Here is a 27,732-nt window from a genome sequence, read left to right on the forward strand (position 1 = left end):
GTGTTGAAAACAGTGATCGGTAGGAAATCTCCAGTTTGCTAGACTTCCTTAGTATTTATAGACCAACACGGAACTTATGTTCCCTGAACTGTAATGCCCTGGTGTTTCGGTTCAAGTTTCAAGTTTTATTTCACATTTGATGAATCGCCTATTTCAGAATTCTAGGCGATGTACATAATATAATAAAGAAACTTTAACCTAATTACAATAAAATCAATTGTGACTGACATGAGAGATAGGGAAGGAGGGTAAAGTTACAATGGGGAAGAGGAAAAAAACAAAAAAACCAGGGAAAAACGAAAGGTAGGGTAAAAATTTTTCAAAGCATTTCTTGCATATTTGTTTGAGCCAAATCAACAATTTAGAAGATTAAAAATTAGTTAAAGACGTCCATAAGTTTAGTTATAGATCAAAGGCGTCCTTAAATAAATGAGATTTTAAAAGCTTTTTGAATACTAGGATATCACTTTCTATTCTAATATAATGGGGAAGGGAATTCCACCATTGTGGACCATTGGTTCCACGGGGAATATAGGAAATCTGCATTCTGCGTGCGTGGACCACCGTTATGGCACCCATGACACGAGCAACTGCGAGGCCTTGGTTGACTGTTTCAGGATTCTGTTGAAAACGTTTTTGTTTCGGGAGGTATGTGCGTAATAGCGCGCGCGCTAAACTGCCGGACGCAGTAGTTTATGGCCAGCGTGGGATGACAAGTCGCGCGCGTTAACCCCGCTAGCGCGCCTTTGTAAAAGGAGCCCTAAGGTGCGCTAGCATTTTTTTAGCCCGCGCTAACCAGGCGCTAAATGAAAAATACTAACGCAAGCTCTATGGAGGCGTTAGCGTTTAGCGCGTGTGGCGTTGTAGCGTGCGCTAAAACCGCTAGCCCACCTTAGTAAAAGGAGCCCTAAGTGTTTTGGAGCTTGTTGAGTAATTGTTTTTTTTCATGCATTTTGTTTGTTATAAATGATGTATGTTTGTTAGAATCCGCCTAGAAATGTTGATCGAGCGGAATATAATTTTTAACTAGATAAATAAAAATGCAGTGGTATTCTTGCTCTTTATAAGTACATGCCTGAGCATATATAGAGGTTTTCTAGCCCACATAAATCATAGCCATATTTTTATTTGGATATTTCTAGCTGTATTAACTCCTAAAAAAAGATTAATGTCGTGAAGAGATTCACTGTTTACTGACACCACCGAAAAGAGCAGTTTACTCAACCTCAGTACAACCCTGAGATGATAATAGAAATCCACGTATACCCTGGTCATGAGTTATCTTTTCAGAGATATAGAGAGTAAGATGTAGAATTCCAAGTTTATTATTTCCTTGATATACCGTCTATCAAAAAATATCCAGGCGGTTTACAGTTAATAAAATTAATTTAAAAACAAATGTTTAAAAGGGAGGGAAAAGAAAAACCCATCATGAAATTTAGTGAGGGGGGGTGTGGGATCACATAACGTAAAACTAGCATTACAGGGAAGGTACATAAGAACATCTGGAGTACTGTGTCCAGTACTGGTCGCCGTACCTCAAGAAGGACATGGCAGTACTTGAGGGGGTCCAGAGGAGAGCAACTAAACTGATAAATGGTATGGAAAACTTTTCATACGCTGACAGGTTGAAAATGCTGGGGCTGTTCTCCCCGGAAAAGCGGAGACTTAGAGGAGACATGATAGAAACCTTCAAAATCCTGAGGGGCATAGAGAAGATGGACAGGGACAGATTCTTCAGACTGTGGGGAACCACAAGTACCAGGGGTCACTCGGAGAAATTGAGTGGGGACAGGTTTAGAACAAATGCGAGGAAGTTCTTTTTTACCCAGAGGGTGGTGGACACATGGAACGCGCTTCTGGAGGTTGTGATAGGCCAGAGCACACTACAGGGTTTCAAGGAAGGTTTCGATAGGTTCCTAAAGGATGAAGGGATTGAGGGTTACAGAAAGATGTAGAGGTAGGTTACAGAAATGGTCAGGAACCACTTCACAGGTCACAGACCTGATGGGCCGCCGCGGGAGCGGTCCGCTGGGCGTTATGGACCTCTGGTCTGACCCAGTGGTGGCAACTTCTTATGTTCTTAAATGCCTTCACCGAATCAGACCTTTGGTCCATCTAGTCCGGTGACCCGCACACACGGAGGCCCAATCCAGGTGTTCCCTGATGAAGACCTTCTTTTCCCGTATCCCTGAATGTGATTTGCAAGGAGGTGTGCATCCAACTTGCACTTGAATCCCATAATGGAGGTTTCCGTCACTACCTCCTCCGGGAGAGCATTCCAAGCGTCCAGCACTCTCTGTGTAAAACAGAACTTTCTGACATTAGTCCTGGGCTTGTCGCCCCTCAATTTCAGTCTATGACCTCTCGTCCGAGTCACATTTGACAACGTCAATAATGATGCTACTTGCTCTATTTTGTCAAAACCTTTTAGTATTTTAAAAGTCTATCATATCCCCTCTCAGTCTTCTCTTTTCAAGGGTGAACAAGCTTAGATACATGTGTTTAAAAAAATACATCAAGATAAATATATATATATATATAAAAAGGAGAGGGGTGGATACAACATGAAGGGCTAGTTCGCCTCTAGGGAGGCGTTTGGCGTTAAGATCCTGAGGTGAGATTTAATCCAGGGAAGGTGGATGAGATCCCAGATTAGGCATCGAAAGAAACATTTTGGTTTTAAACACAGGGAGAGAGGACTCTTGTTTTATATGTGGAGGAAGAGTTACTTCCTTAAATGAAACCGTTACTTCCTTAAAAGTAAATAATTTTCATCTTCTCCACATTCAGTATGAGACGATCACCACCCAACCAGTTAATAATCTTATCCAAAGAGAAATTCAAAAGAAATCTAACATTTTAGCATGACATTTTAGCAAAATCTTAAATACAAACGGAATATCGTCAGCATAAAGATGATAATCAGCGGCCAAAAAATATCCAACGCCGTGCGAAGTGGCATAAGAAAAATATTTAAATAATGTTGCAGAAAGAGATGAACCTTGAGGAGCACCATGGGCTTCTTTTACTAAGCTGAGGTAGCGTTTTGAGCGCGCGCTACACGGAGAAACTAACGCCAGCTCAATGGAGGCGTTAGCATCTAGCACGCGTGGCACAGAGTTCGTAAAAGGAGCCCTATGTTTCATTAACAAATACTCTGAAAAATGTTTCCCTTCCGACACACAAGAATAACGACCATCCAAAAAAGAATGAAACCAACTGAACACTGTACCACTAATCCTAATTTTGCTCAGTCTATGCAATAAGATTTTGTGATTAACTGTATCGGTGAACATAAGAACATAAGAAACGCCTTCTCCGGATCAGACCTAGGTCCATCTAGTCCGGCGATCCGCACACGCGGAGGCCCATTTAGCTACTCCTTTATGGAGACCCGGATTTCCCGTATCCCTCGATATGATTAGCAAGAAGGTGTGCATCCAACTTGCGTTTGAAACCCAGAACAGTAGTCTCCGCCACAACCTCCTCCGGGAGAGCATTCCAAGCGCCCACCACTCGCTGTGTGAAACAGGACTTCCTGACATTTGTCCTGAACCTGCTGCCACTCAGTTTCAGGCTATGACCTCTTGTCCGTGTCACATCTGAAAATGTCAGTAATGCTGCTTCCTGGTCTATTTTGTCACATCCTTTTAATATTTTAAAAAGTCTCTATCATATCCCCTCGCAGTCTTCTCTTCTCGAGGGTGAACAGTCCCAGTTTCTCGAGGCGTTCTCTGTAGCTCAAATTCCCCAATCCTTTTACTAGTTTCGTGGCTCTCCTCTGCACCCTCTCCAGCAGCGTTATATCCTTCTTAAGGTATGGAGACCAGTGTTGGACGCAGTATTCTAAGTGTGGTCTGACCATTGCTCTATGCAATAGATTTTTTTCTAGAGTACTAGAAAATATACATAGAAATACATATACACTTCTCCCTCCATATTCGCTGTGATGGGGGATTAACAGACCCGCGAATGACTTTTTCATATGTTATTCGTTGTTTTCTATTAAAAACCATCGTGAATATGGTGAAACCGCGAATAACATGGTGGAAGACCTGGCCTGAAGGGAAGGCAAAACACGGTGAAGAAAGAGCCGGGAATCGGCAATTTTTCTCTGTAAACGCTTGGGAATCAGCAATTTCTCTATGCAAGCTGACATAATTGGGGGGGGGGGGGGGAGCCAGGAAGCTAAAAACCGCGAATAATCGAAACCGCAAATGCTGAAACCGCAAAGACAGAGGGAGAAGTGTAAAACAAACGGCAGGTCCTGCTCTGTGGAATCTAGTCTAGGCACACAGGGAAAATACAGCCTGCATGTTTACGGAAGCCTCTCTCTGCATGTCATTGTTCACCATTCCCCTCCATTAAGCTCTGCTATTATCCTGGCAGAGAAGAAGATTTAATATTTATTCTACACTGTCCAACTGCTGACCCTCTCCAGTGCTTAATGCCACTCGGCTTCTGCTGTCACTCAAATCCAGGAAAACAGAATTTGTGCACCACTGATAAAAGAGACATCCCCTCTCAGTCCTCTTGGGAAAGATTGCATGAGGCCTCGAAGAGTTCCTGGACAAGTTTCACCAGTGTGACCTGTTTTATTGATCAAGGAGGCAGTCTTCCACTAAGCATTTATAAATGTGTGTTTAAAAGCAGGCCGAGATGAATCAGCTCGAGCAACGGGAATAGAGCTTTCACCACTACAGAAGAATTTTTATCTACCATAAAGCGTCCATCTTACCCTGGCACTACCCCTCTCTTCAAATTCATTAATAAGTATTTCTGTAGGGTTTGTAACTGCTCTATAGGTAATTCAGATTTAGGGTCATAAGAGGAACATGCGAACTGCCATACTGGGTCAGGCCAAAGGCCCATCTAGCTTGTTTCTAACACTAGTAAATCAAAGTCACAAATATCCCACAGTTCAAATTTATTTAACGTATCACACATAAAATAGTTATCTAAGGAGTGAACAAATCAAATATCATGTAACCCCCCCTTTTTTTTATTTTTTACAAAACTGCAATTGTGGTTTTAAGTGCAGGTCGGCATGCTGAATGTTCTGCGATGCTCCCGACACTCCTAGAATTCCTACGAGCATTCAGCACCCTGGTCTGCGCTAAAAAACACTGTCACGGTTTTGTAAAGGGGGGTAGTAAAGGAGAACGGGGGTGGTGGTGGTGGAAGGGAGAGATAGAAGGATGCCTAAGTTACAATGGAAATAATTATAGTAATGGTAGAGACCAGTAGGGAATTGAATTTAATATACGATATAAGGGGAGGGGTAGGGAAAGAGTGACAGGACAGTGAAAGGGATACGCATTGGCCTTGTCTAGAGGAGATGAATTTATTAGCACGATGGAATATTTTCCCCAATATTCTAAAAATCTGCCTTTTGAATAGTTAATTTCATAAAGGCATGTTTAGAAATTATGAACTGGGTTCAGTACCGTATTTTCACTCATATACCGCGCACCCGTGTAAAACGCGCACACGGGTATAGCACGCGGGAAACTGTAATTTATGTAAAGAAATTTTTATATACCGCGCACACCCGTATACCGCGCATGCCGCCCCGACTCTCCCGTCGCCGTCCGACTCTCCTTTCACCCGCCCCGACTCTCCTTTCGCCCGCCCTGACTCTCCTCTGGCCGCCCCGACTCTCCTCTGGCCGCCCCGACTCTCCTCTGGCCGCCCCGACTCTCCTCTGGCCGCCCCGACTCTCCTTTCGCCCGCCCCGACTCTCCTCTCCCCCTTGAAGTCCTGTCCCCCCTTGAAGTCCTGTCCCTACCCTGAAAGCCTGATGCCCCCCAGACGTCCGATTCACCCCCCCGCAGGACCGCTCTCACCCCCACCCCGAAGGACCGCTCGCACTCGCACTCGCACTTGCACCCCCACCCGAAGGACCGCTCGCACCCCCACAGCCTCCCCACCCCCCCCATCATGGAGAAGCTGCCTACCATTGTCCTGCTGCTTCCTCTGCCGACAGTCCCGCCCCTTCTCTGAGCCCTGCGTCTGCGCTGCTTCCTCTTCCGGCGGTCCCGCCCTTTCTCTGAGCAGATGCAGGGCTCAGAGAAGGGGCGGGACCATCGGCAGAGGAAGCAGCAGGACAACAGTAGGCAGCTTCTCCATGATGGGGGGGTGGGGAGGCTGTGGGGCTGCGAGCGGAACCTTCGGGGTGGGAGTGCGGGTGCGAGTGGTCCTTCGAGTGGTCCTGCGGGGTGAATCGGACGTCGGGGGGGGGGGGGAACTATGTAAAAAAAAATTTGTACAACGTGCTCACGAATATAACGCGCATGGTTATACTCGGTTTGTAAAATCGTGTATAACGCGCGTGTTATATGCATGAAAATACAGTAAATGATAACCCAATCTAGGCACCAGAAAGATCCATGTTAAATTCATGGACTAGAAATGGCATTCCATGCCAAGTGCTCTTTATAAAGTAGCGTTTAGTACCAATTCTCACATCCATTTGGCCTTTATCTGCCATCATGTTTCTACATCCATATACATGAAAATTTCCCCCATGTTAAGTGCTTAAATTTGGCAACCTGTTTTAAGAAGGGACCTAAATCTAGGATTCTAAAAAGCAGGTGGCCCTTAGGGCAAAGGAAATTTGGGGAAGGAATGTTAGGTACCTGTCACGGATTTCTAATGCTGGACATCTACCTATGAGCCTAAGGTTAGGTGGATCGAGGGTAGGCCTAAATTTAGGAGCCTAGAAAAAGTACCTAATTAAGCCAAAACTTTTCCTGCTTGGATCATCCATTCTGTTTTCCTTGAATATCGACCTCCACGTGTTAAAGCAACAGTACCAGCACGGACGCTTTTATGATAATTCTGCAGATGACTGAACAACCATTATGCTTGCACTTTTCCAAACCGTATTCTATTATTGGACAAATTAATCCTTGGCATTTAAACATCCTCAAACTTGGCTACACCTCGCTGTCCCCCCCCACATTTTGATTGTATGCAGATCGGTATAGAATCTGAAAAGGACATTTCTCCTCATAAAAAGGAGTAGAGGAAGCAGTCATTCCCCCCCCCCTTTCCCCAAAGAAGAACAAAGATAGAGATATGAAATATGAAAACACCGATCTAAAAACAGCAAAGACACCTAGAAAAAAAAAAAAAAAGGAACAAAGTGGAACCAATGTAATTAAGATGCAGGCAAGCAAATATTTCACACATTTAATTAGTAATTGTACATCTTGAATGACTATCTTTAATTTAAAGAAGGGAACACATCACTACAAGCAGGCTTTTAAAGTACATAAAAAAATAAAAAATAAAAAGAAGATGAAGTAGTGAATTAAAAACTAGAACAAAATGAGAAATTAGAACAACTTTCATTATGTAATAAAGCTAATATGTAGGACTGGCACTCATAACCCCAATTTAATTGCAAAATTGTCATGCTGTTTCATGACAGACCAGCTACAGGATACGTGTCATGAAGTTACGGTTCAGTATGGGAATAAAAGTGTCATTAAGTCTAATTTGTCACAACATGTACCAAAATGCTCAGATGTATTATGATAAAGCACAATGCAACGTGGCTTACACAGGTTTGAGCCTCCAGATTATGGGATTTCAGGTGCACTGATGTGGTGAAGCCTGGAAGAAGAAGGCGATGGCTGGTAGGGGAGAGAATATGACTTACAGAGAGCGACTTTTTTTTTTTTTTTTTCTTTTCTTCATAATCTGATGAGCACCTAAATACAGGCCCCTAAAGTGCCCTTTTACTAAACATACAGCCTGCTGTGTGACTACATTAAGGGACTTTGGGCTAGATTCACTAACCTCCATTGCGTTCCCGATCCGTGCAGGCCCGACGAATTTACAAAAATCAAAAAATTAAAATGAGGGCGATCGGAGGAACGCCCCCTTCCGACCGCACAGATTGCTAGTGTGCGATCCCGACGCATGCGTCTAAGAGCTGTCTAGAGCTGTGACTTAAAAATGAAAACAACTTTTACTAGCCCAATGAGCCTGTGGTTTTAACCCGCTTTAAACCTGCAGGTTAAAACCATGGGCTCGCAGTGCGGGGAAGGGCAGGAGAGTCGGGGTGGCAGGAGCGATTCAGGGCGAGAGCAGGGTTGCGAGTCGGGGCAGCAGGCAGGAGAGATTCTGGGCAGAGCAGGAGATCGGGGCTGAGACAAGGCGGCAGATCGGGGAAGAGAAGAAGGCAGCGAGCAGGGCGGCAGAAGGCAGGGCAGTCGGAAAGGACCTCGGCGACTGGTCCTGAGCAGTCGCTTCTTGTGTTGATCGGCCAGCCCAGTCGGTTTCCAAGATTTCTTGAGCGAATCGCGTCCCTGCCTACTTGGCATGCCGTTCCCCTCATTTGCATGCACGGATGGGAATCGGATCGGCACAGAGGTAAGTGAATTGGGCTGGAGTAAAATCGGGTCGCAAAGGAGTTGCAAACCGATCGGTGCACGATCAGTTTGCTTAGTGAATCTAGTCCTTTGTGTTTTCCCTGGAGAGGGACATGGAAATGTTAGCCAGCTAGCATGCTACACTTTCTGTGTGCTAATTCTCTAATGCACTGTTAATGGAGGACCATTTAGCACCTTCTAAAGTGCTCCCATGTTAACTTAAACAGCTAGCGTATGTTAATCCAAATGGTAATGCACAACTTGCAATAAAAATTGTGAGAATGCCCCTTCCTGATGCACTGCTAGGTTTTGGACTTGCTACGTGTTGAAATTCACCATTACAACATACTAAGCCCCAAATTTAATGACCTCCTAAGTTAGGTGCATAAATTTGTCCCTTAGTTTCAGCCAGACCTAGAAGAAAAAGTTTGCCTTAATTTAGGATCATGAAAGCCATGCTCTTAAATTTTGGGTTGGTATGAATTAAAACACAAGAACTCAGCAAAGCTGCAACAAAAAGGGGCCTCAGCATGCTCTTACATGGGTCTTTTCCCACACACTAAGGCCCCTTTTTGCTATGCTCAGAAAATGGCTAATATTCCATCAATGGCCAATGGCTAATATTCTATCATTAATGGCCACACACAAATGTTGCTATTGATGTGTGGCCATTTGCACTTCTACTTAGGTAACCCAAGGCTGCGTGATAAGAGTCTACCGTAGGTACCTAGGTTCTATTACAGAATAAGCCTGTCAAACGGAAAAAACTGTATGACGGCCTCTAGCAACACAAGCAGCAAAACTGGATAACCAAGTCTCCAACCTACTGATAACCACCCCCGAAATACAAGATATTCAGAAAAGAAATAAAAACGATGCTCTTCAAGAAATCACTGAAACACTCTTAACATCTCAATTACCTTCCATCCTCCTGCCTTCACCCCGCCCCACAGATACTACCTGTTCTTCTCAACTTCTCTTGAATTCACCAATGATCTTCTATTGTAACCCACCATTTATAACTCTTTTGTAATCCGCCTTCTCAACTTCTCTTGAATTCACCAATGATCTTCTATTGTAACCCCCCATTTATAACTCTTTTGTAATCCGCCTTGAACCGTAAGGTAATGGCGGAATAGAAATCTCTAATGTAATGTAATGTAATAACAGCCAAAGACATGGTATAAGTGCAGGTGCCTCCATGTGGTAGGAATGCAGGTAACTTACATCAATCTGTAAGTAGGAGCCCCTTTTATGTCTACCCCATGCTATATCCCTGTATATGCTCCCCCTGCAAATATGTGCTATTATATGCAAGGTATGCAGGTATTTACAAAATAGTGCTTTGGGGGCCCTGCCCTGTACTTATGCCGGAGTCTGCATGTGTACATGCATAAGTGCTGCTATTCTAAACATATGCAAGTGCTATGGATTTGTAAATGTAATCATCTGGTTTTAGAACTGCCCTTTACAACTTACATGCAATCTGACTCCAAAGCATGAACTTAGTATGAATAGCGCACATGGAATAATATACCCCATTAATGAAGGATTACAATTATGAATAGCGCACATGGAATAATATACCCCATTAATGAAAGATTACAATTATGAATAGCGCACATGGAATAATGTACCCCATTAATGATGGATTACAATTATGAATAGCGCACATGGAATAATATACCCCATTAATGAAAGATTACAATTATGAATAGCGCACATGGAATAATATACCCCATTAATGAAGGATTACAATTATGAATAGCGCACATGGAATAATATACCCCCATTAATGAAGGATTACAATTATGAATAGCGTACATGGAATAATATACCCCATTAATAAAGGATTACAATTATGAATAGCGCACATGGAATAATATACCCCATTAATGAAAGATTACAATTATGAATAGCGCACATGGAATAATATACCCCATTAATGAAGGATTACAATTATGAATAGCGCACATGGAATAATATACCCCATTAATGAAGGATTACAATTATCCTCATAATTTAGGGTAAGACAGAACTGGCAAGAATGATAAAAAAGTTCATATCCGACTAACAAAGGTTTTTAAGCTGTTTAAAATCATAAAATGATAAAATTAATTTGCAATAATGTTTTGTTTTGTATTCAGGTACAACTAAATCTTAAATGGATAACAATGTCATGACACATCTTTGATTTTATGGCACAGTGCTTCTCAATAAGAGAATCACTGGTTTCCTTCCTCTTCTTTCTAAATATATTAAGTTTTCTTTTTGACCCATTAGGATGAAGCGAGTTAGCAGAAGTCTAGTGTTGCTCGACGACTCTCCAAACACACGTGCACACGTCTGCCAGAGCAGAGCAGATGAAAAGTGCCTAGAACATTGCACATAACTAACCTTGATAACAGAAGCAATCAATGGCCTTTGGAAAAACTGTATCGCGCAATACAAAGCAATACTGTAGGGGCTGATTTTGATTTTCTAATACCAGTGCTTTAGAATTTTCCAGACATATGTTTTATACTTGGATCTGTGACAAAAAGGATTTCTATTCACCAGCAAACAATCACTGTCAATCTGAAGTATTGACTGTGACACACTGTACAGCATAGTGCATATAAATATAAATGAAAAGACATCTGTTAACCCTCCTAACAGCTGTCTTTGTACTAAGGTACAATAAATCCCACTGTGAAAAAAGCATTAGAACTACAGAGCTGGCTGTACAAGGCCATTCTAGATACATGTGAAAGCTGAAGTAACCAAAGGAATTAAATGGACACTGTACATCAAACCTATGAAAATGTCACCTTCTTATCCAACCGGGAGAAAATTGTTTTCAGCTAGCTATTATTTTCTCCATTTTAGTATTTCCACTACGACTTCTTTTCTTTTAACCTTCTTGACAAATTACAATTAATTCTTTAGGTAAATTAAACACTTTCCGTTGAATTCCATTGTTTTCTGCTTACACCTTGAATGGTGAGACCTTAGCTAGAACTTCAACAGAACGAGACTTGGGAGTGATCATCAGCGCAGACATGAAAACTGCTGATCATGTGGAGAAGGCTTCATCTAAGGCAAGACAGTTGTTAGGTTGCATCCGCAGGAGTTTCGTCAGCCGGAAGCCTGAAATCATAATGCCATTGTACAGAACCATGGTGAGACCTCATTTGGAATACTGTGTGCAATTCTGGAGGCCACACTACCGAAAAGATGTGCTGAGAGTAGAGTCGGTGCAACGGATGGCCACCAGGATGGTCTCGGGGCTCAAGGATCTATCGTACGAGGAAAGGCTGAAAAATTTGCGGCTGTACTCACTCGAGGAACGTAGGGAGAGAGGAGACATGATCGAGATGTTTAAGTATATTACCGGCCGTATCGAAATGGAAGAAGAGATTCTCTTTCTCAAAGGACCCTCAGCCACAAGAGGGCATCCGCTCAAACTCAGGGGCGGGAAATTTCATGGCGACACCAGGAAATATTTCTTCACCGAGAGAGTGGTTGATCCTTGGAACGAGCTCCCGGTGCAGGTGACCGAGGCAAACAGCGTGCAAGAATTTAAGAGCAAATGGGATGTGGGATCCCTTAGAGGGTTAAGCCAAGGGAACCTGTCACCAGGAGTGGGATCCCTAGGACAGTAGACTTGGGGGTGGGTCAGTAGAGTCGGCAGACCTGATGGGCTATGGCCCTTATCTGCCGTCATCTTCTATGTTTCTATGATCACATACCGATGACGCAACGGAGGGGAGATGTGAAGACAAGGCTGTCCCAGAGTGAACAACGATTCATTTTTTCCCCCCTAGATACTATCTGGCCACAAGGACTGAACCGAAAAATCGAATGGTGCGCGTTCTATTAGTTTTTGACAGGGATGTCAAAGTCCCTCCTCGAGGGCTGCAATCCAGTCGGGTTTTCAGGATCTCCCCAATGAATGTGCATGAGATCTATTTGCACGCACTGCTTTCATTGTATCCTAATAGATCTCATGCATATTCGTTGGGGAAATCCTGAAAACCCGGCTGGATCGCGGCCCTCGAGGAGGGACTTTGACGTCCCTGGTTTTTGCTTTTGGTCTCGGAAGTGATGTCGTGAGCAACGGGGCTTAAACCTGGGCATTAGTTTGGAGTCAAACGGTGCGCGGAGCTGGAGAGAGCGAGAGCTTTTGGGAAATTTCCCTGATGTAGCTACTCGTTGGCGACACAAGTGCCTTGTTGGAAGATAGAACTGCTTTTCTTCACCACAACGTAGTGAAATCTAATGAGGACGCTATAGAAGGAAGATTGGCATGCCGTGTTGGAGCACAACGCTTTGGGAGAGTGACATCATGATGTGAAGATAAGTTCAACATTGTCTCTTGTTCTTTTTTCCTATTTTCCTGTGCACAGCGATGGGATGATATTCCATGTTGAAAATTGCATTTTGATAATTGTGGAGGTTTTTTTGCCTATGATACATACGTTGAACGGCTGTAAACCCAGTGGGTTGCCACCTAAATATTAAATGAGGTTGAGTATTTTTCTCCACTTTCGGTAAATATTTTTTCAGTGGGTGTCACCATCACTTGGCTAATAACATTTTTCATATTTTGAAATTAAACACTTTGCCAGGTCAAGGATCTGTTCCTTAAAGAGCAGGGGTCTCAAAGTCCCTCCTTGAGGGCCGCAATCCAGTCAGGTTTTCAGGATTTCCCCAATGAATATGCATGAGATCTATGTGCATGCGCTGCTTTCAATGCATATTCATTGGGGAAATCCTGAAAACCCGACTGGATTGCGGCCCTCAAAGAGGGCACTTTGAGATCCCTTTATAGAGAGACTTTATTGAGCACACTGAGGATTTCAGCACCATGGACAGCCCCAGTTGCTAAAAAGGTTATAAGAATGGTTCACACAAACCAGCGCTCCCAGTTTCTGCATAATTAGGATTCTACCACATAGGTCAGTGGTTCCCAACCCTGTCCTGGAGGAACACCAGGCCAATTGGGTTTTCAGGCTAGCCCTAATGAATATGCATGAAGCAAATTTGCATGCCTATCACTTCCATCATATGCAAATCTCTCATGCATATTCATTAGGGCTAGCCTGAAAACCCGATTGGCCTGGTGTTCCTCCAGGACAGGGTTGGGAATCACTGACATAGGTAATTTACAATTGTCCACACAATCACGAACCTGCTGCTCCACTGCTGTATAACTCAGTTACCTCAAAGGAGTTGCAAAGTGAGGGCAGGGCTCATTCGACAGCCTGGAACATAGTTGCATGCTGATTACCTCTCTCTAACAGCCAATCAACGTAGTCTGCACACCGTTCAACCATTAGGGCAGGTGCAGGCTAAATTAAACACAGACACAGCTTTCCATTCTGACCCTATAGGAGCATTGATGCTGCCATCTGCTGCTAAAGATACAGATTTGCCAGATCTCACGCACTGCACTTTGAAATCATTTTTGCTGCTCTTTATATAGACATCATTGTGTAGTATCTATTTCCCCTTCTGTATTTTAGGTTTATTTTTTTCTTTCTTTCATATATTATGTGGGGAATTTCTACACCACCTCCATTGAATATTATCCTCTATGATAAAACCTTTAGCGCACATGCGCAGTTGAAACTCCATGCGGCCGTGATCCCTGATCCGTGGCTCCATGTCGCCGCATGCGCAGTAGGAGCCTTCGGCGGTTTGCGACGGGTGCGGCGATTTCCCCAGCAACGTTCCTGCCCCGATCTCCGACGCCGGCTGACTTCTGATGACGCCTCTCCTTCTCACTCCTGGACCAGCCGCGGGGCATTTGCTAGGCTGGCCCACTTCGATAATGCGAGGCGGGCCGACCTAGCAAAAGCCCCGAGGCTGCCCGGCCTAGCGGATGCTGGATAGTGAGCAGGTAAAGGAGAAGGGGTGCTGCTGGACAGGGGGGAGGAAAAATAAGAAAGAAAGAAAGAAAGAAAGAGAGAGAGAGAGAGAGAAAGAAAGAAAGACATCTATACATCTATTCTAGCACCCGTTAATGTAACGGGCTAAAAAACTAGTTTATATATTTACATTCTTTCAGAAGGGGAAGGAGCAAGAGATGTCTATGTCAACAAAGATGGCCATCTGTCTTTATACCAGGTTTCAGATGGATATTCTGATGGAGCAGCTCTCCACTAGAAGGAGTAAGGGAAGTCACAGTAGAAATTTTTCTGTCTCTAGAGCACTCACAAAAATAAATTAAAAGAGGAAATGAAAATTACAAAGAGCACTTCAGGGTATTTGAACTACAGTGGCGTACCAAGGGTGGGGGCAGACCGCCCCGCGTGCACGCCCTAGGCCGGGTCCGGAACCTCCTGAGACCTGCACTTCAGCGCGGCTGCCGGTCCACTCCCGCGGCCAAGAAAAAGGCTAAGAAGCCGGCAGAAACGGCAAAAGCATCCTTTAAGGAACACCCTCCTGATCTGGCTCTATCCCACCCCCTTTGTGACGCCATATTAGTACGGTTGTCCAGCGATGTTTTCATTGGCTAAGAATGATTAGATCAATTTCTAAAATTTTGGATATTGCATCTTTGAACATTCTAATTCATTCCCTTGTTATTGCATGCATAGACTACTGTAACGCCCTCTTAAAGGAATTACAAAAAAAGAACTTCTCATGCAGTGCTGATTCCTTTTCTTAGTCAGAGTTTCAGCTAGTTTTTTTATTTTTCAGGTTCAGCCTCTTGTAGGCACCAGGCTGGGATATTTTTAAAATCTGAGTCATTTAATTTCACTGTGACTATTTTTCCAGAAAATGTATTCCCAAAAACGTATTCAATATAGCATCAAGAGCTTCTACTATGGGTACTGGCATAGTCAAGCTCTCAGAATTAGGAAATACTTATTAAGAAGCCGTCTCTCCCCTCTTAGAAGCTATTAAGGTCAAACCTGTCTCCAGGGATAAGGGGGGCAGGGATTTTATCCCAACTATTTCCTAGTGGCAAAGAAAATGGAGGAATTCCTAGAACTAAAAGCTCTGAACACCCTAAAGGATAGGGAAGGGGGAAAGGGGGATGGGGAAGGGGGGAATGGGGGAATGTATAGAGGTATGAAATAGGTAATATGGAAATATATTTTGCAGGAATGATAGAAATATGTATGAAAATTAGTATTGTGAATATAATTGTAATGAACATTTTATTGTATTATATTATTGCAAACTTATTTGATTCCTTCAATAAAATGTTATAAACTAAAAGGACACCAACACTCATACAAACATATATCCTAGTCACAGAAAGTATCCCAGATTTGTCACATGGAACACCACTACCAGTACCACATATGACCTTTTGACCTTACAACATCTCTTTGGGTGTACACAAAGGCCCAGATTCTCTAAACAGTGCTGGTTTTTTAATGCACTGGTAGCCGTCCAAGCTCAGTGAAAAATGCTGTTTCAATGATGTCTTTCACCGATTTTCAAGGCGCCTTCCGGTCCCTAAAAAATCATCCCCAGAATTGCACCTCCATAGGCAATTATGGAGGCACGATTCACGTCATTATGGAGGCGCTGGAAATGTAGGTCTGGGAAAACCTGGCCTACATTTCCAGTGGATGACTTTGCCAGAGGCACGATCCTTTTAACCAGCGCCAACACGTACCTGACACGCGATCGACGGCCACTTTTAAGGCGGCCGCTGACAATGGCGCTGGTCAGAGAATACAGACAAAATTGCCTTGCAGTTATAGCAGTGCATCTAAACCAGAGGTGGGCGACTCTGGTCCTCGAGGGCCGGAATCCAGTCGGGTTTTCAGGATTTCCTCAATGAATATGCATAAGATCTATTTGCACGCGCTGATTTCAATGCATATTCATTGGGGAAATCCTGAAAACCCGACTGGATTCCGGCCCTCGAGGACCGGAGTTGCCCACTCCTGATCTAAACAGACTTGTAGTGCAAATTCATCCCTATTTGGATGATCGGTGCACACAACCATCAGGGAACTGGGGGTACTAGGGTTTCCCAAATCTCAACAAAGCCCGACAACACAATTCATAGGAACTCTGCTGACACAACTCAAATGAAAGTCTTTCTTCCACCACAATGGATCGCTAATCTAGTGCCCATGGTGGAAGAAATCCAAAAGATTCAACAGAAATCAGCAGGAAACATAAGAATGTTGGGTCCCAGAGAAGCAACATGTTAATCCACTAGTTACAGGGCTGCCCAAGTCCGGTCCTCGAGATCTACTGGCAGGCCAGGTTTTTAGGATATCCACAATGCATATGCATAAGAGTGAGAGATTTGCCTGCACTGCCTTCTTGGTATGCAAATCTCTCTCTCATGCATATGCATTGTGGATATCCTGAAAACCTGGCCTGCCAGTAGATCTCAAGGACCGGACTTGAGCAGCCCTGCACTAGTATATCTCAAGATAAGACAAGCTCAATGGACTTCCAGAACACAGTGGAAAAAGGACACTCACAAGCTTCAGAATATCATATTTGTCATCAAACTCTTCTGGAACTAAGTTAGTGGGTGATTCAATCCATTCCACAAAAGGCAAACTTTTCTTAATTCCACTAAGCCATGCATCTAAACAGGACTGTGGGGAGCTGATATAAATGGGCTTCATACTCAGGGGTTATGGTAATCCCAGAAGACGCCTTAGATAAGTGTCATGGAACTGAGGGCAGCCTGTAATGCTTTTGCAGGGCTGCCCAAGTCCGGTCCTCGAGATCTACTGGTAGGCCTGGTTTTCTGGATATCCACAATGAACATGCATGAGAGAGATTTGCATACCAAGAAGGCAGTGCAGGCAAATCTCTCTCATGCATATTCATTGCAGACATCCAGAAAACCTGGCCTGCCAGTAGATCTCGAGGACCAGATTTGGGCAGCCCTGCTTTAAGGGGTTTCGGAGATCAGTTGGATAACACAATTGTATTGATTCAAACTGATAATCAAGTAGAGTTGTATTATATCAACGAGCAGAGAGGAACAGAATCATACCTCCTTATTGGGTGACTGTCAGACTGCGAAGCTGGGATATCTCTCATTGAATGACCTTCTGGGCCACATACAGTACTTGGCAGGTAAGAACAGTTCCCTGGAAAATTAAGGTCATATTCCTTAATAATAAATGCCAAGCTGATGGCTGGCCACATGCCATATCTGACATTAGTTGAACAACTCAGACTAGAGCTACAGTGCTCTGAAAAGATTGTCTCAGTGTGTAAGAACTTTCCTCACTGGGTTGAAAAACCCCCCAGCTAAAATGATTTGGAATGACACAGTGCAGAGGGGTAAACGATGTCTGCATACTCCAAAATGGGTCCCTATGATCTCATAGTGAAAAGATCAAGATCTCTCCCTTGAGCAGCAGGAGCTAAATGTCAATTCGATACAACAGGTACGCATGAGTTACAACCACATGAGTAGTCTCTGGCCAGGGAGTCATTCATAGTATATTGTAGGAATCAGTATCTACCCCCTCAATAGATCTATTCACCACTACTGAAAATAAGAAAGTACCTCAGTTCTGCTCCAGCATAGGGATAGATGGCAAATTAGCCTTGGGTACCTTTTTCCTATATTAGGGGGGAGGGGCTCTTTTGTGTCCATAACCCCTAATACTCCTGATCATGAAATCTCTCCTGAAACTCAAACAGGACTAGTGCAGTGGTCTTCACTTATTTTTAGGGCCACTTTGGACCCAAAGGAGCTGACCAGTGTGTGTCAATGACGTTTGCCCCGTCAACCCACCTTCAAACTTTTTATTTGGGCATCCTCATGGAAGTAGCATTTTTAAAATCAGGGACAAACTCCCGTTCTCGCCAACTCCGTCCACGGCTTGGGATGCGGAGCTTTAATCCGGGAGCCATTTTGAAGCCAAGCCGTGGACGGCGTTGGAGAGAACGGGAGTTTATCTTGGAATTTTCCCTGATGCAGCCACTGGTTGGCGAAACAAGAGCCTTGTTGGAAGTAGAACTTTTTATCTTTGCTCCAATGCTGTGTGCGATGTAACAGGAACTTCGATGTATTGGGCTGAGCTATGTATCATCTGTGAAGATAAGTACTAATTTTTGGCCTCTTGTTCTTTTTCCTTTTCCCAGTGGTGGGATGTTTCCCTGGTTTTGAAAATGACATTTTGAGAATAGTGGAGCTTTTTTGCCCGTGATAGAGAATTAGAACGGCTAAAAACTCATTGGGTTACCGTCTGCATATTATTTATGGTTGAGGCTTTTTCTCCACTTTGAGTAAATAGCTTTCAGTGAATACCTACCATGCCCAAACAACATGATAAAACAACTACAGACCGTTCAGAACACAGCCATCAGACTAATCTACAGTCTCAGCAAATTTGACCACATCACCCCCGCCTATGTAGACTCTCACTGGCTTCCGATAAAAGCAAGAACTCAATTCAAGTTCTATTGTCTACTATTTAAAGTAACCCATGGTACTGCCCCCTGTTACCTAAACAACCGCCTATACCGCTACCACTCAAACAGATCAAGGAGAACTCAAAACCTATTCACCTTCCCCCCTCACAATGGTACCCGACGTAAGAAACTATACGACAGCCTTCTAGCGACTCAGGCAGCAAAATTGACCCCACCATCACCAAACTGATGATCAAAACAACAGACATCAAAGTGTTTCGAAAATAAATCAAAACATTTCTATTTAAAAAACACGTCCCCACTAACTAATCTCCTCCCCATTCGCACAAGCTCACTCTCACGTGACTAACACATTAGTCAACTCCAAGAACCTTACCTTCCAAAAACTATTCTGATTCCTAAATAAGCATCTACCTTCAGTATCCAACAAACTTCCTCCTTCATTACTAGGTAATTTTTCTTCTGTAACCAGTATATACTGATATTCTCCACTGTACCCTGTTATCACTTGATTCCCTTCTATGAAATTCTTTCGAAAAAATCTAGATCTCTCATAATCTATAATCCTCTACCGTACCATGTAAAGTACATGAATCACTGTTATGCAATTCTCTCGGTAATGTCCAGATCTCTTCTAATTTGTAATCCGCCTAGAACCGCAAGGCACAGGCAGAATAGAAATCACTAATGTAATGTAATGTACTTCCACCACTTGGCTAATAACATTTTTCTAGTTTTTTGAATTATATCTTGGTATTATTATTTTTGTTCTTGAGAGATGTTTTAAATACCTATGTGGTGTAAATGTGCATGAGTCGAGCCTCTTTCATTGGAAAGGAAGCTCTGGAATGAGAGGGCATAGGATGAAGTTAGGTGATTCTAAGGAAAGGGTGGTAGATGCATGAAACAGTCTCCCAGAAGACTGTGTCTGAATTCAAGAAAGCATGGGAGAGGCACGTGGGAATCTCTCGGAGAGAGGACGAGATAATGGTTTTTGTGGATGGGCAGACTGGATGGGCCATTTGGCCTTTATCTGCCATCATGTTCCTATGTTTCTAAATTTAGAATTAAGGTCAACCGTTGATCTTAATCTGATGGGCCTAAGGTCATTTTCTTTCAAGTCATGCTGGAAAATGCATGCAGAGTTGCGATTTTTTATACTTCCTTCCTCGTTTGAAACTTGTCTCTTCTTAGTCCTTTTAATGCTTGTTGACTAATTTCCATGTCTTCTGTTTTATTTTAAACCCATTTTGAAGACAATTTGGACTGTGGCACACTAGCACGGAAACCGCTCGCATCAGTTATACTTAAGTGTGTTTTAATAATACATCATAGATGAAAAGAACTTCTTTCAAGGAAAAAAAAGAGGGTCTGGAACAGGAACTTATTCTTTGCAAGCGCGAATGTCAGGATGAATAGCACAGCCTGTGATTTGATTTCCAAAGACTATTAATTATTGCTGCTTTCCAAGAGCTGATTTGAAAATAATCATGTTGGTGGTTTAGTTTTAATGAGAAGGCATTATTTTTGTTTGCTGACACAGTTTAAGTTGCAGTAGACTCAATCAATATTTGTTCTTATCTGCTAATTTAGTAAGCACTTCTCTTCCCCCACCTTCAGATCTTCTGTAGCTCTTCTCCATCCTCCCCAGACTTTGACTTTGCTTTCAGTCTGCTTGAAATAAATGGATGCACTATTATTTTCGGTCTGTTTTAAAGCAAGAGTTTCTCAGTTCTTCCCTTCAGAAACCACAGGCAGGTTGGCTTTTTGCCCTCATTCTCAGATCATATGTATATCAATTTATCTGATGACTATTCATTCTGTATTTCTTGGGTAAATAAAATAATAGGCAAATGGGAAGCATTGTGAAGGGGAAAAATTCAGTGCTATTCTTTTATGAGTGTCAAAACAAACAGTTAGCTTTTTAGAACATACTAGGACAATTTTGGGTTGCCTATGTAGGCGCAAAATCCATATACCTCCGGTTTCTATAAACTCGTGCGCCCAACTTTGCACTTAGCATGGAAAGTTGCACTTGCAAGTTATAAAATACGGTCGGTGGTGGGTGCAAATTAATTTAATGATGAGAAGATGATATCTGTGCAACATTATCCCCCCTCCTTTACAAAGCCGTGCTAGCGTTTTTCGCAGCGGCTGCCGCGGTAACAGCTCCGACGCTCATAGAAATTCCTACGAGCGTCGGAGCTGTTACCGCCATGGCAGGTGCTAAAAAAACTAGCGCGGATTTGTAAAGGAGGGGAGACAATGAGCAATAATAGGCTACAATTGTCCTTAATTGATGTTTGAGGGGGGAAGTTAAGGAAAAGAACTGGCACAGCTAGATTTGGGGGGGGAGGGGGGGAAGAGCACTTAATGAGTGAGCATTTGAGAAGCAGTCAGCAACATAGAAATAGACGGCAGATAAGGGCCACGGCCCATCTAGTCTGCCCACCCTAATGACCCTCCCCTACCTTTCTCTGTGAATAGATCCCACGTGTCTATCCCATTTGGCCTTAAAATCAGGCACGCTGCTGGCCTCAATCACCTGTAGTGGAAGACTGTTCCAGCGATCAACCACTCTTTCAGTGAAAAAGAATTTCCTGGTGTCACCTCGCAGTTTCCCGCCCCTGATTTTCCACGGATGCCCTCTTGTTGTCGTGGGACCCCTGAAAAAGAAGATATCTTCCTCCGCCTCGATGCGGCCCGTAAGATACTTGAACGTCTCGATCATGTCAAGCGAGTATAGCTGTAATTTGTCAAGTCGTTCTTCGTACGGAAGATCCTTGAGTCCCGAGACCATCCGGGTGGACATTCTCTGCACCGACTCCAGTCTCAGCACATCCTTACGGTAATGCGGCCTCCAGAATTGCACACAGTATTCCAGGTGGGGCCTCACCATGGATCTATACAATGGCATAATGACTTCCTCCTTTCGGCTGACGAAACCCCTTCGTATGCAACCCATGATTTGTCTTGCCTTGGATGAAGCCTGCTCCACTTGATTGGCAGACTTCATGTCCTCACTGACGATTACCCCCAAGTCTCGTTCTGCTACCGTTTTTGCTAGGATCTCGCCATTAAGGGTATAAGACTTGCATGGATTTTGGCTGCCCAGGTGCATAATTTTGCATTTTTTGGCATTGAAGTTGAGTTGCCATGTCCTAGACCATTGCTCCAGCAGGAGTAGGTCATGCATCATGTTGTCGGGCATTGAATCTTCGTCTGTTGTGCATTTGCCCACTACATTACTTAGTTTGGCGTCATCAGCGAATAATGTTATTTTACCTCGAAGCCCTTCTGCCAAGTCCCTTATAAAGATGTTGAATAGGATTGGGCCCAAGACTGAGCCCTGTGGCACTCCATAGGAGCGAGAGAGAAGAGTGAGTATCCGTGCGTGTGTTTTTGTGTCTATTTCTCATGGAGCCCTTCCAAGTGAGATGCAAAATCTTCTATTACTGAGGACCAAGACTGGCAATGTAAAGGCTTAGATAACGAATCTACAATACTTCACTGAAATTAACTGAAACCCTGTCCAGCTATTTTCAAGATCTGCTGCAATATCAGTTCCTTGGAGTCCCCTGAGGAACGCGACATAGTCGCCGAAACTTGGATCCTAGTCAGGACCATATTCACACTGTATTCAAGGACTTGCATTTAGACTTTGAACTAATTTTCAATAAAGTATATGTAACTGGAGGTTTGACATCTCCTATGTCTCTTCTTTTGTTGTTCTAGAACAGTGGTCTCAAACTCGCGGCCCGGGGGCCACATGCGGCCCGCCAGGTACTATTTTGAGGCCCTCGGCATGTTTATCATAATCACAAAAGTAAAATAAAACCGTTTCTTGATCATTTGTCTCTTTAGCTATAAATTGCAATATTATTATTAAGACTTAGCCAAAAGGAAAGATTTATAAACTATAAAGAGTTTTACCTCATGCAAAATTGTCATTTCTTTAATAAGATATTAACTATTTTTTTCTGAGGCCCTCCAAGTACCTACAAATCCAAAATGTGGCCCTGCAAAGGGTTTGTGTTTGAGACCACTGTTCTAGAATATAATTAAGCAATAAACAATGCTACTTTGTTGCTTTATCATTGGTCAGGCTTCAGTTCCATACAGTAGGTATACAAACATAAGAGCTACCATACTGAAATAAACCACAGGTTCATCAAGCCCAGTATCCTGTTTCCAGCAGTGGCTGACCTACATCATAAGTACCCGGCAAGATCCCAAAGAGTAAAACATATTTTATACTGCTTATCCTAGGAATAAGCAGTTGATTTTCCCACATCCATCTTATGGAACTTTATTTTAGGAAATTATCCAAATATTTTTTAAACCTTGCTAAGCTAACCACTTTCACCGGCAACAAAATTCCAGAGTTTAATTACATGTTGAGTAAAGAAATATTTTCTCCTATATAAAACAGAGCTTCCCAAACAGTAGGGAACCCATGTCTGAAGTAATGACCTGGGCGGGTGCCCCATAGGACATCATGTCCTGCACTGCTTGTAGGTCAAACGCTTCCTGTGGCTGCATGAATTGGGGCGATGGCCACGGAAAGATCTGTGAGCACCGATGTAGAGAAGAAAAATGAGAAGGAATGGCAAGATATTGGGTGCAAAAGTTCAGAATAATCTTATTGCAAAAAAGTGGTGCGTTTGCTATTATAGCCTATTTTGATAAATAGAGGGGAAAAAAAAAAAAGGAAAAAGAAAGATTAATACACTGAAGGTCAGGTTTACTAAACTTTTCCCTCTTCCTTTTCACAGAGACTAGGAGAAAGTCTTAGTAATTCAGGATCAAATGGTAAGAAGAAACTTCTATGTTGTCCTTTGTGTCTTAATTCATAGCAAACTGCTAATGAAGCCAAGGTTGTTCTTTCAAATCACAACATGTGGGAGGAGATTGAAGGGACCTTATTATGTGGAAAATTTATAGACGTGAAAGAAAAGAGGACATGTTAGTGGTACTTGAATGCCATTAGCATGTTTCACAAAACGAGAACAATTTTAATCTATCCCTAGAAGCCCAGCTGCAGCCTTTGTGTAGAAGCAATGATATTAACACCAGGGCTTATTGCTGATAAAGTGCTTCTCTAATACAATATGTGAAAAACAACCTTGGGAACAGAGCAGTCTAAAAGTTCACTTATGCTTTTGAGTTTACAGGAAGACCCTTAAAACATCGATTCCCTTGCTTTGTACTGCACTAAAACTCTGCTTACGCTAATTTTATCATGATAACCGTCAATTAGATCAAAAATTGTAAACATCAAAAGGGAAAGGGGGATTTAGGGTATCGTTTTTAAAACACCTAGGGCTAGATTCACAAAAGGCACGGATCGGATCGGATCCGTGTCCGGGGGGGCTGATTCACGAATCGCCCTCATGCAAATGAGGGCAATCGGAATCAGGCCCCCATCCGACTGTCGGGACCGCTTTCCAGCTTAAGAACAGTGACCTTATTTTCACTTTTATTTTTTTGTTTTTACTCTTTGTGAGCCTGCGGTTTTAACCCGCTTTAAACCCGCAGGTTAAAACCACGGGCTTGTAGTGCGGAGAAGGGCAGGAGAGATTCGGGGTGAGAGCAGGGCGGCCAGTCAGGGTGGCAGGAGAGATTCGGGGCAGGCAGAATAGATTCGGGGGCAGTCGAGCAGGAGAGCAGATTTGGGAGCAGGAGAGCAGATTCAGGGCAGAGCTGGGCGACAGAGAGTCGGGGCAGAGAGCTGGAAAGACAGCAGGCAGAGCGGGATATTGGCGTTGCAGGGTTTTTGTTTGTGAATCGCTGCCTACCATCATTTCAATGCAGTTCCCCCCTCTTTTGCATGCGCAGATTAGAGGATGATCGTGACACAGGTTAGTGACTCGTATCAGAGGGAAATCGGGTTGCAAAAGGGTCACATACTAATCAGTACACGATTGGTTTGCTTAGTGAATCTAGCCCTTAGACACTCTGGGCATGGTTCTAAAAATGGTGTCCGAATTGTAGGTGGGAGAAGGCATCCCACAACCATCTAATAATTCAATCGGGATGTGCGTTTAAAAATAAATTCAATGGGGCAAAGGCCACCTACAATGTGGGCGTTGTTTGCACATCTAAGTACCTTTCTTATTTCTAATCTTAATGTATATTTTCTGAAAACCGCTTAGAACCTAACGGATGTAGCGGTATATAAGAAATAAATTACATTACATTACATTATATCTAGGCACATCTAGGCACAGCTAAGGCTGGTGTGGGTGTGGTTTATGCTGGAAGTGGCCTTAGACATCCATAGGTGGGCCTAGGTGCTTCTCGTAGGTGCCTTAAACGTAGGGTGGCCAGATTTCCTCTTTGAAAAACGAGGACACCTGGGCCCCCATCCTGGTTCCCTGTACCACTGGACCACCAGGACAGTACTGGAAGCCTGTAGTGGGTGCTGGATGTGGTTAGCTCAAATATAAACCGAGACTCCCATTTTAAGGTCTTTTTTTTAGCCCAAAAATCTCAGTTTATATTCAAGTATATACTGTATCTGTTTACAAGTTTCAAGTTTATTAGGATTTTTTATATACCGCCTATCAAGGTTATCTAAGCGGTTTTTACAATCAGGTACTCAGGCATTTTCCCTGTCTGTCCCAGTGGGCTCACGATCTATCTAATGTGCCCGGGGCTATGGAGGATTAAGTGACTTGCCCAGGGTCACAAGGAGCAGCGCGGGATTTGAACCCACAACCCCAGGGTGCTGAGGCTGTAGCTTCAACCACCGCACCACACACTCCTCCACAAGAATGCATTTTCAGTGGTCCTACAGACACAGATTGGACTGCTGAATATCTGGTATTAAAATGTCATCTGTTTACCTTATAGCGGTGGCCAAATGGCTAAATATTCTCCCCCGTGGTAAGAATTCTCAAGTTGGCTTATGTACAGGGGATGAACGTTGAAGTAAGATATTTGATGCTGAAGCCCAGACGGGACCCGGCACTGAATATATCCAGGACTAACACTGGTGTTGGGCAGCAAAATGCTCACCGCCACCGGCTGAATATCGACCAGACGGCGTCGACGGTATTTAGGCTTACGTTTATGAAAAACTTGATAAATTGCCTTTCAAAACAGGCATCAAAGTGGACGCCTCACCCTAGCTCTGGCTCTGCTGTCTGGAACCACTCCATTAGCTGGATTAAAAATCTTTCCCTCACATGAATGGCTTTCTATGTCGTTCTCATCAAGATGGACGTGAGACGTGTGCGTTTGCGGTGCCTCCAGTTTCTATTTTCAGCACTGTTTAATGATTTGAAACTTGTAGGAGGAAAGCTCACTGAAGAAATAATGGGACCTGCTGGAAAGACTTTTTCACCATCTAAGAAAGCCAGTGTTTCTCAACTCGGCCCTGGAATTACCCCCCCCCCCCCCTTGCCAGTCAGGTTTCCAGGATATGCACAATGAATATGCATGAAAGAAATTTGCATATAATGGAGACAGGGTATGCAAATCAAGCTTATGCATATTCATTGTGGTCATCCTGAAAACCTGACTCCAGGACCGAGTTGAGAAACACCTGGTCTAAGCCAATGGCCAAAATCTCTCTCTTGGATAAGGATTTTGCATTTACCCATTCAAATTCTTCTAGAAAATGGGAACCACTTTGACTGTAACCATAGAAAGGGGTACACCATCAAAAGTGTGGAGGTAAATGGTGCGCCGACATTTGAGCGCAGGACAAATGCATGCCGCTGCTTCCGCCACTTTGAGGCCTTCCATTTTACACTCTGGGTTGTGTGTGGGGAACCCCCCCCCCACCCCGACTACACTTAGAACTCCTGGCGCTCCCATTCTTTTTCCTGTTTTCGTTCTTCAGGAGCGCAAAAGGGAAGGCCTCAAAGCAGCGGTGCGCATTTGCCCTGCACTCAAATGTTGGCATGGGGTCGTCGGCGCGCCGCTGTCCTCCATGGTTTTGACGCGTCCCACAGAAAGGTGGTACCACCTACATCAAGTCCCATCCCCTTTTCTGGGCATATTTATTTGGATTTAAGTCACACATTTTTTCAATGGTAGCTCAGCGTCAGTTACCTATAGGCACTGGCGCAGTGAGGGGTGGCGGGGAGGGCCTGGGCGTGGTCTTCCTCAAAGCGTTAGCACCCCTCCCACCCTCCGCCCCTTCCCTTCCCCCATACCTTTTTAACTTCCGCGTCAGCGGCCACAAGCCTGTTGCTCGCGTCGGCTTCGGCGCTTCCCGGACCCACGCCTAGGAAGTGACATTAGAGAGAGCATCATAGCAGAATGCAAGCAGCAAGTTCATGGTTGCTCGCACCGAACATGAAAAGTTACGGGGGAGGGGCGCGCGCGCATAACAGTGGGGGCAGGAGAGGGGCGCCGCTCACCCCTGCTACATCACTGCCTATAGTTATTCTAGGTATTTCCCGGTCCCTCACAATCTAATTTAATTCCTGAGTTAATGAAAAAATTAAGGAGGGAAGTTATCAAGAAGTGGAAAAAGTTGGGCTTTCACTCTACCTTGAGAATCAGTAGCCTGGAGTAATATAGAATTCTCAAGCAAAGTTTTGGGCATCATTATTGACTCTACACTTTCCTTTAATGATCATCTCAACACCCTGGTAAAAAAAAAAAAATTTTAAGTCTTCACATGTTGAGCAAAGTGAGATCCTGCTTCCACCAACAACATTTTGCTGTCCTTGTACAATCAATCATTCTTTCCAGACTGGACTATTGTAATTCCATCTAAGTCTAACCAAGAAAAATCCTCAAAGACTTCAGCAGATCCAGAACACTGCGGCCAGGCTGACCTTCGCAAAAAGTAAATTCGATCATGTTTCCCCGCTTCTGTCAAAACTTCACTGGCTTCCGGTGATTTCTAGGATTTACTTTAAATGTACCTGCCTAATATTCAAGATCCTACATGGCATTCTTCCTCCCCTAATTCCACTATCCTGGAATTCTTTGAGACCTGACACTACCAGATCCGCCCACAAGC

At 43.6% G+C, this 27,732-nt stretch overlaps 1 protein-coding gene across 8 annotated transcripts in view; it reads right to left on the reverse strand.

The window, feature by feature from the left end:
* Window positions 1-27,732, reverse strand: part of CAMTA1 (calmodulin binding transcription activator 1) — a 1,525,397-nt gene that overhangs the window by 405,593 nt on the left and 1,092,072 nt on the right. The window contains exon 1 of one of the 8 annotated variants that reach the window (XM_033922053.1): window positions 17,356-17,407. The exons of the other annotated variants lie outside the window; for them this stretch is intronic. The gene's annotated coding sequence lies outside the window, so the exon portion shown is untranslated. Of the gene's footprint in view, window positions 1-17,355; window positions 17,408-27,732 lie in introns of those variants that run through there. 8 annotated transcript variants of the gene reach the window in all.

Source organism: Geotrypetes seraphini, chromosome 15 (assembly GCF_902459505.1).
Source record: "Geotrypetes seraphini chromosome 15, aGeoSer1.1, whole genome shotgun sequence".
NCBI lineage: Eukaryota > Metazoa > Chordata > Amphibia > Gymnophiona > Dermophiidae > Geotrypetes > Geotrypetes seraphini.